The 8432-nt window shown below is 45.5% G+C and overlaps 2 non-coding genes across 2 annotated transcripts; both read right to left on the reverse strand.

Moving 5' to 3' along the window:
* Positions 1–1761: 1761 nt before the first annotated feature.
* Positions 1762–1834, reverse strand: trnav-aac (transfer RNA valine (anticodon AAC)). The gene has a single exon. It is a non-coding gene; the product is annotated as a tRNA-Val (tRNA).
* Positions 1835–2267: 433 nt separating this feature from the next.
* trnan-guu (transfer RNA asparagine (anticodon GUU)) lies at positions 2268–2341 on the reverse strand. Its single transcript has one exon. It is a non-coding gene; the product is annotated as a tRNA-Asn (tRNA).
* Between the last annotated feature and the right edge of the window lie 6091 nt (positions 2342–8432).

Consider the following 8432-nt stretch of genomic DNA (forward strand, 5'->3'; position numbering starts at 1 on the left):
GACATCAAAAAAATATGTAACGACATTTCAGATCGAAATGGGGGAGATAATTGATAAACTAATCAAACTTAGAAAGGAAATTTGCTGTTAGGAGCCTAACCAGAGTTTCAAACCGCTCAGCCACGCTAATTTCCGTATTACTGTTCAGGAGCTCATTTCACAGGGACACGATTACTGTCCTCCATTTAGGGAGGCTCAGTGAAAGGCGGAAATTGATCTATTAATAGAATCAGAGAATAAGACAGCGCTATTCGGATGCCATTCGGCCCATCGTGCCTGTGCCTGCTCTCTGAAAGAGCTGTCCAGTTCGTCCTACTCGCCTGCTGTTTCCCCATAGCCCTGAAAATGTTTCCATCCAAGCGTTTATCCAATTCCCGTTTGAAAACTGTGAGTTAAGAAAAACAATATTGAAAGGGGTGCTGGGGTCTCTGCAGCGTCGATGTAGAGTGTGTGATGATTGAAGTTATCAAGATGGTTGCTTTACACATGGTATGTTGTGCAATCATCCTGAAATACCTTCAATATCCAATACAAATTGAATTGCAAACCTGACGGAAAAGCACTGATGCAAATCATCTGGGACCCGTTTTCAGCCTCACCGCACTTTAAATAAAGTGAAATAACTTTGCATTGAAAAGATTTGGAACTTGCATCTGTGCCTTTATCTGTTCCATGTCTTAAAGTTGCTGGCGTCTGATGATGGACACGCCTCTGCTCCCTCTATTGAACAAGAAAGGAGGTGTTTGACGATGACGGGACCTGTTGGTTATGAGCTCATCCTGTTCATTGAGTGGGTTCGCGTTTTTTAAACGACGCCAGCTTTAGTCCAGCGGTGAACTTCGCAGCAAACGAGTTGGACACCGTCTCACCGCGGGCGCTGACTGCCATGTTTATTGTTATTTGTTTCAGACCTAAATAACTAGTGACCGTGATTTTAAATTTGCACTCAGTGATTTTTAGATAGTCGCCTTTAAGTGTTTCAAAGGCGACTCCTAATTTATGATAGTCCGGCCATTTCACCAGCCGTGTTGAAAACAAAACATGTCTCTGCTTTTCGCGTCCTTTTTCGAAAGGCAAAACATATATTTCCCGTGACCTCTGAAGGATGGACAAGTACATTTCAGAAAGCTGAAGCAAGTTCACCTAGCTTAAATCGTCTGACTACGTTAAAGGCGCTATATATATATATATATATATGTAGTTGCTGTCTGTTTCTGTGGTTGTCTTTTTTTCCGTGTGTGCTCTTCTGCAGGTCTATTTTGAATCAATACCAGTGTTCGTGTCAGTTTGTTGCATGAAATAAATGAGGGTATCAGGCGCTCCCCTCCCTGCCACTGGGTCGGTACTGAGTCAGAGTTTAGACCAAACTTCAGTTTTTTGTTGTAAAAAAGCAATTCAAACCTTAATTCGGGAATTATCCAGTCTCATGTGAGCGGTGAAAGAAACAGTGACCCCGATGTGAAGTGAACACGCAGCCTTTTGATCTGGAGTCAGACGTTTGCGCCACGCACTCTGAAGACAGGATCCTGGATGTTATTATGCATATGAATGTTTCTCCAACACCGTTTCTTTTATCCCACCTTGGTTGAAGAGATCGGGCTTATCAAATCTCCGCCAGGTCCCACCGGGTGTGAGACAGTATTGGAAGCAGCCTTCACCCCCAATATCACGCTGGCTTTCATCGCCTGCAAGTAATGGACTTTGTTCACATTATTCAGCAATATGAATCGTTAAATATTTAATGGGGACAAGATTTCGAAATGTTTCCGCCCGGTTTCGAACCGGGGACTTTTCGCGTGTTGAGCAAACGTGATAACCACTACACTACTGAAACCTACTGCCTAACGGGCCGTTTTAGGGAAATAACCGCTCAGCCAAACTAATTTCCGTACTACTGTCCAGGAGATCATTTAACAGGGATACATTTACTGCGCTGTATTTCGGAAGGCTGCAGAGAAGGATCGGTGGCGTTGGTCAGGCAGGGAATCCCAGAGCATCGCGCCCACACAAACATTTCACTGTTTTTTTTTGCATGTGCCTGATATCCGACCGCAGTGTAAATTATGGCGAATCAGGCATGCTCAGATGACATTGTTCACAGAGTGTTTTCTTGCAGCCAAATCACACATTCGAAAACTTGAAATGAGATTACGAGATCGGAGCCATTTAAAGTGCTCCCAGTTACTGCAGATCAGGAATTAAAACCTGGCAGCGGCTTCCAGAATGAGGCAATGAATCCGAAAGTGGGAAGGAAAAGATGCAATTTTCGTCCCTGGGTGGGCTCGAACCACCAACCTTTCGGTTAACAGCCGAACGCGCTAACCGATTGCGCCACAGAAACCGCCCGATTCAATTTCTTGCAAGATACACTAAAGCAGCGTGTCACCTAGCCAAAGTTACATGTTGCAGCCACAGAAATGCAATTGACCACTATCAGTGTTACTTTTCCAGAAATAAATGATGGGACATTGTTTGTGGAAACATGGAAACGGTCTGGTCTCGCTCACAGCATCGATATCACCGCCAACCAGCTCTCCTGCAACCGGCGCGCCCACCGGTGCTTTGTCTGGTTGCTAAGTCGCACTGTGGGAGAACCTTCGTCACACGGACTGCAGCGGTTCAAGAAGGCGGCTCATCACCACCTTCTCAAGGACAAATAGGCATCGGCAATAAATGCTGGCCTCGGCAGCGACGCCCACATCCCATGAACGAATAAAAAAAGTATTCTGAGCGTCCTGACGCTGATGTCAGGTTTTGATGTCTGATCTGCAGTAACTGGGAGCGCTTTAAATGGCTCCGACCTCTTAATTTCACCCACAACATCAGAGTAACTGTTCCAGGGGGACATGCCGACTCAGCTGCGTCTTGGCCGCCTGTCTGGTCAGTCCTTTATTCGCCTCCAATTCCGTTTCCCAAAGCGTATCGACAGATTCACAAAGCTGTTTGTCATTTCGGTTCCTTTCGATTTGTCCAGCTCCCGACTGCCAATAATTTGGAAACCTGGTTGCAACCCTCCGCCTTGCATCGTGTCCAGGGATGGGTTATGTGGAGAGACTGGAGAAGCTGGGATTGTTCTCCTTCGAGAGAAAATAAGGTTAAGGGGAGATTTAATAGAGGTGTTCAAAATTATGAGGGGATTTTGATAGAATGGATGGGGAGAAACTGTTTCAATTGGCAGGAGGGTCGATAACCAGAGGACACAACCTGCATTTATATTGCGCCTTTAACGGAGTAAAACGTCACAAGGTGCTTCAAGGGAGCGTTGTTAAACAAAACTTGACACTAAACCACATAAGGAGATATTGGGACAGGTGACCAAAAGCTTAGTCGAAGAGCTAGGTTTTAAGGTATGTGTTAAAGGAGAGAGAGGCGGAGAGGTTTTGGAAGGGAATTCCAGAGCTTAGGTCCTAGGCAGCTGAAGGCACAGCCGCCAATGGTGGAGCGATTAAAATCGGGGATGAGCAAGAGGCCAGAACTGGAGGAGCACAGAGATTTTTTTTATTCGTTCATGGGATGTGGACGTCGGTGGCAAGGCCGGCATTTATTGCTCAAACTTAATTGCCCTCGCGAAGAAATATAAAACACTGGATAGTCTGCAGCTGGAGTATTGTGTTCCGTTCTGCGCACCGCACTTTAGGAAAGATGTCAAGGCCTTGGAGAGGGTGCAGAGGAGATTTACTAGAATGGTAACAGGGATGAGGGACTTCAGATTTGATAGAGGTGTTCAAAATTATGAAATGTTTTGATAGAGCAAATTAGGAGAAACTGTTTTCAGTGGCAGAAGGGTCGGTAACCAGAGGACACAGATTTCAGGTAATTGGCAAAAGAGCCAGAGGCGACATGAGGGAACATAATTTACACAGCGAGTTGTTATGATCTGGAATGCGCTGCCTGAAAGGCCGGTGGAAGCAGATTCAATTGTAACTTTCAAAAGGGGATTGGATAAATACTGGAAAAGAAAAACATTTGCAGGGCTTATGAGGAAAGAGCTTATCGGTGGTGAGACTGCTTGGATAGCTCTTGCAAAGAGCTAGCACAAGCACGATGGGCCGAATGATCTCCTTCTGTGTTTTAACATATCATGTGTTGCTTGACGGAGAAGCAACACATTCCAAATCAGAACAGAGACAGGAGACTAAGTCAGTTCCCCATTGTTTTTAATGAGATAGTAGCGGTTTCCGTAGTGTAGCGGTTATTGCGTTTGCTTTACACGTGAAAGTTTCCCAAGCATTAACATTGTGTTGAAACTTGCTCTCCATAAACATCCAGGGAGGCGTTTTTTTCTCCTGCCAAAAAGGGCGATAGTTGCTGCTCCCTTATTCTTGAAAAGCTGCATCTTTTACTTCAATAAACAGATAATTTTGAGTGAGAGAAAACTGATCCTCAGTGACGCTCATTTCAAGTTTTATTCCCTTTTCCTCGAAAAGGTTATATTGGTCTTGGAAGGAGCGCAGCCCAGATTTACCAGAATGTTAGCAGAGCACGAAGGGTTAAACTATGAGGAGCGGTTACATCCTTGTATTCCCTGGAATATAGAAGTCTTTTTAGGATTTTGAAAGGTAGATAGACATACCCTTTCCGCTGGTGAGGGAGTCTAAGTCAATATCACAATATCACAATTGCTATTTTACGAGTGAACCGGCCCTTCGCATCACTGTGAGTGTCAGAGACGAGTCTGTAGGTGCCGCGTCCTGTACAGTGAATGTCAAAACTTTTAAAAGATGCAGAAATTGTTCGGGGTTCAGATACTCAAACCTCTAATGGGAATGAGATTTTGTCAGAGGTTGCAGCCTTCCCAACTTCTCTTGTCCTTTCCGAGGCACCTGTTCAGGTTTAAATTTGCAAACTGGGTGAGTTGGTGATCACGGTACAGCAGAGTCAGCGGTCCCGGGTGAGAGAGAGAGAAATCAGCCCGGGCGCGGCCACACCGCACGGGAGGTCGGGGGGAGTCAGAGCTGGGTTTCGCCCCTGAAAGCAACATAAAACATTTAAAGGAGAATTCGTCCAACGTGGGGATCGCACCCACAACCCCGATATTAAGAATCTTATGCTCCACCGACTGAGCTACCCCGGCCTGCAAGCCCCTGCAACTCTTATTTGTCATTGCAGTAAACTCGCCCCTGGGTGTCCATGTGCAGCAATCCCGACATAACGTCCATATCATTCGCTGTGTTTATCTCTGTGTGTGTGTCCACCTGCAGGTTGATTTTGAACGAATACGAGTGTTTGTCTTCTGTTTGTAACATTAAATAAAAGGGGGCATCAGACACTTCCCTCCCTGACACTGGGGGACCAGTGAGACAGACTTGTTATTGTGAAAACGCAAATAAAGCATTGATTGCGGAATTATGCAGACTCTTATCAGCGCCAAAAGTAGCTTTACAATATATACACCCCAATAAATAAATAAATTATACAGATACACGTAAATACATTTGCAACTAACAGAGTCACTAAACCAGAAAAAATATTTGTACCTAATAAAGAGACTCCCAGATGTATTTAGAAGCATTTCATGTTTTCCGTGGTGGTCCACTAGCTAGGATTCGATGCTTTTATTGCTATGGCCTGCGTTCGGTTCCCGGTCAGGAAATTTGCTCTTCCAAAAAACAATTGGCAATTTTGTCAAACCATAGCAAATTTATGGCACAGAAGGGGGCCATTCGTCCCATCGCGTCCGCGCCGGCCGAAAATGAGCCACCCAGCCGAATCCCACTTTCCATTACACGGTCTGCAGCCTTGCAGGTTCCGCCACTTCAGGTGCATATCCAAGTATTTCTTAAATGTAACGAGGGATTCTGCCTCTCCCACCCTTTCAGGAAGTGAGTTCCAGACGCCAACCATCCTCTGGTTGAAAAAAAATTCTCCTTAGCGCCCCTCTAATCTTTCCATCAATCACTTTAAATCTATGCCCCCTGGTTATTGACCTCCCTGCAAAGGTAAATAGGTCCTTCCAATCCACTCTAACTGGGACCTTCATAATTTTGTACACCTCAATTAAATTACCCCTCAGATTCCTCTGTTCCAAAGAAAACAACCCCAGTCTATCCAATCTTTCCTCAAAGCCAAAATTCTCCAGCCCTGGCAACCTACTCGTAAATCTCCTCTGTACCCTCTCTCGTGCAATCACATCTTTTTTGACCAGTCTGTCCATTGGGACCTTGTCAAAAGCCTTGCTAAAATCTATGCAGACTACATCAAAGTACTCCAGGTGTGTTCTCACGAAAACCCTATTTAATTGCAGCAAGACTTCCTTACTCTTATACTCCAACCTCCTTGCAAAAAGGCCAACATACCATTTTTCTTCCTAATTGCTTGCTGTACCTGAATGTTAACTTTCTGTGATTTGTTTACAAGTACACCCAACTCCCTCTGAATACCAACATTTATTGGACTCTCAACTTTTAAGAAATATTCTGCTTTTCGATTCTTCCTACCAAAGTGGACAATTTAACATTTTCCCACCTTATACTCCAACTGCCACCTTCTTACCCAATCACTTAACCTGTCCACCTCCCTTTGCGTCCTCCTCACGGCTTACTTTCCCACCTGTATCATCAGCAAACTTGGAGACATTACACTCAGTCCCCTCATTTAAGTCAGTAATATAGAATGTAAACAGCAATTGCAACAAAAATTGTCTGCCCAGGATCGAAAGCAGGGTCGTTCGCGTGTAAAGCGAACTGGTAATCACTACACCACAAAAAGCCGCTGCTTACTTATACTGGACAGAGGGGAACTGACCGGACACCTCTCTCTGCTCTGAATGGGACAGTTGAACTTCTCTTTAAACAACATCTCTCCTGTCCCACACTAAAATCATGGAATAGAATCATAGAATATTACAGCACAGAAGGAGGCCATTCGGCCTTGTTGCCTGCTACTCTTTGAAAGTGCTGTCCAAATTCGTCCAAAAAACCCAGCCATTTCCCCGTAACCTTGCAAATCAGTCCTCTTCAAGTGCCTGTCCAATTGCCTTTTGAAAGTTCCTATGAAAGCTGCTTCCACCACCCTTTCAGGGAGTGGCTACCAGATCGGAACAACCCTCTGTGTGAAAAAAAAAATCTCCTAATTTCCCCTCTAGTCCTAAAAGCTCTCAATCCTTCTCCACGGATGCCTTTTTACAAACATTTCATTCATCAAAACCACACAAGTTACACAGGAAAAAGTCTTCATTTTCAAGTTATTAACGTTCCGAAGGAGCTCCCTAATTTCCCTCCCCTAACCTTATGAATCAGATCATGCTCGACCGGATCCTGTTCCACATGAACCGGCCACGCCCACCCCCCTCAGGAAGTAGCCATTCTGATTCTCTGACTGTGGCCAGCTTTGTTCGGGCAGTTGGTTTGACAGGGACCTCACACCATACCCTCCTCCCGTGTTTTCTTCCACATCCGCAGATTGGGGTCGGGCCTGGACTGATTTTTTTTCTCTGTCTCACCCGGGGCCGCTGAGTCTCCAACTCAGATCACAAACCAGCTCTCCTACACCCGATCACCAACTCACCCAGTTTGTAAATTGAAACCGGAGCAAGTGCCTCGTAAGAAAGCAAGAGATGGCGGGGAGGCAGCAACCTCTGACAAAATCTCAGGCTCATCAGAGAGGTTTGTGGATCTGAACCCCGAATAACCTTCTGCTCCTTTTAAAGTTTTGATCATTGCTCACGAGGCGGCACTCACAGACTCGTCTCTTGCACTGACCGTCAAGCAAGCGGAGGGTTCACTCGTGAAAGCAGCGTAAAAGTTTAAAACAGAATTCGCCCAACGAGGGGCTCGAACCCACGTCCCTAAAATTAAGAGTCTCATACTCAACCGACTGAACGAGCCGGGCCTGCTGATATTTTTCCATTTGATCTGTTATCGCAGCGAGGAGGCTGCTGGCTCCCGCCCAGGGGCTGAGTTTAGAATTGTGGAAGGATACAGCTGAGAAGCAGGCCATTCGGGCCATCGCGCCCGTGCCTTGTCCGATAAACCATGTACCAGATTCTCCTGAATTCCAAAGTGTGGAACGAAAGCGAACAACAAAAGACCTTACATTCGTCCGTGGAGATACAGGCAGTTCTCGGAGAAACCGGTTTGTCTATTTCCCGGTGTTTGCCTGTCTTTCTGGCTGTGTTTAACTCTGTGCGTGTGGAGCTGCAGGCTGATTTTGAATTAATAAGTGTGTTTGTGTATGTTTCTTGCAATAAATAAAAGTGGGAATCAGACTCTTCTCTCCCTGACACTGGGGAACGAGTGAGGCAGAATTCAGAGCAGGGTTCTGTTTATTGTGAAAAAGGGAACGCAATATGAGTTAATCAGCCTCCTACCAACGCGAAGAACAAGTGTGACCCTAACGTGATTTAAACACGCAATTTTCTGATGTGGAATTAGACGCGCTACCGTTGCGCCACGAGGTGAGGTAATAGAAGTTTGGACGTTTACCTTTATGAA

The sequence above is a fragment of the Heptranchias perlo genome, unplaced genomic scaffold, assembly GCF_035084215.1.
Source record: "Heptranchias perlo isolate sHepPer1 unplaced genomic scaffold, sHepPer1.hap1 HAP1_SCAFFOLD_50, whole genome shotgun sequence".
Lineage (NCBI taxonomy): Eukaryota > Metazoa > Chordata > Chondrichthyes > Hexanchiformes > Hexanchidae > Heptranchias > Heptranchias perlo.